Raw genomic sequence first — 533 nt, 5'->3', positions numbered from 1 at the left:
GCAATCATCATTTATCACTAATATCATTACAGATAATTTAATTGTTAATATCATCAGTTATTATCTGCATACATCAATTCATATAAAAAATACAAACATAAAACTTAAATCTACAGTATTTATTGAACAATCCATATCTTTATTCACTTTACTACTGCAAAGGACGCCCCTTGAAATTACTATCAAAATAAAGACTCTTTTACGAACGCCACGTGATAACTGCATTATCATCTCAATCAGTTTATAATCTGATAACGGAAGGTAAGATGATGAAGTGGAGAAGGAAGATAAAGAAGGAGACAAAGAGAAGGTAATGGAAACAGAAGAAGAAGATGAAGACAATGTGATAAGATAAGGAGAAGTGGGTAAAGAAAAAGAAAGAGAGAAACAAGAATGAAGATGGTTTAGAAGAAAATGAGGAGAAAGAAAGTGATAAAGGGGAAGTAGAAGAAAGACAAGAAGATGGTGAAGATAACGTTGATGATGAAAATGGAGGTGAAGATGATCTAGAAGAAGAAGAGGAAAATAGGAAC

General features: G+C 31.9%; 1 protein-coding gene across 2 annotated transcripts in view; it reads right to left on the bottom strand.

The window, feature by feature from the left end:
* The window catches only part of LOC119593502 (acetylcholine receptor subunit beta-like 1), a 126,526-nt gene that overhangs the window by 57,111 nt on the left and 68,882 nt on the right, over window positions 1-533 (bottom strand). The gene's annotated exons all lie outside the window — the stretch shown is intronic.

This window comes from Penaeus monodon, chromosome 32 (assembly GCF_015228065.2).
Source record: "Penaeus monodon isolate SGIC_2016 chromosome 32, NSTDA_Pmon_1, whole genome shotgun sequence".
Taxonomy (NCBI): Eukaryota; Metazoa; Arthropoda; class Malacostraca; order Decapoda; family Penaeidae; genus Penaeus; species Penaeus monodon.
This window is presented reverse-complemented; position numbering and strand designations above follow the sequence as displayed.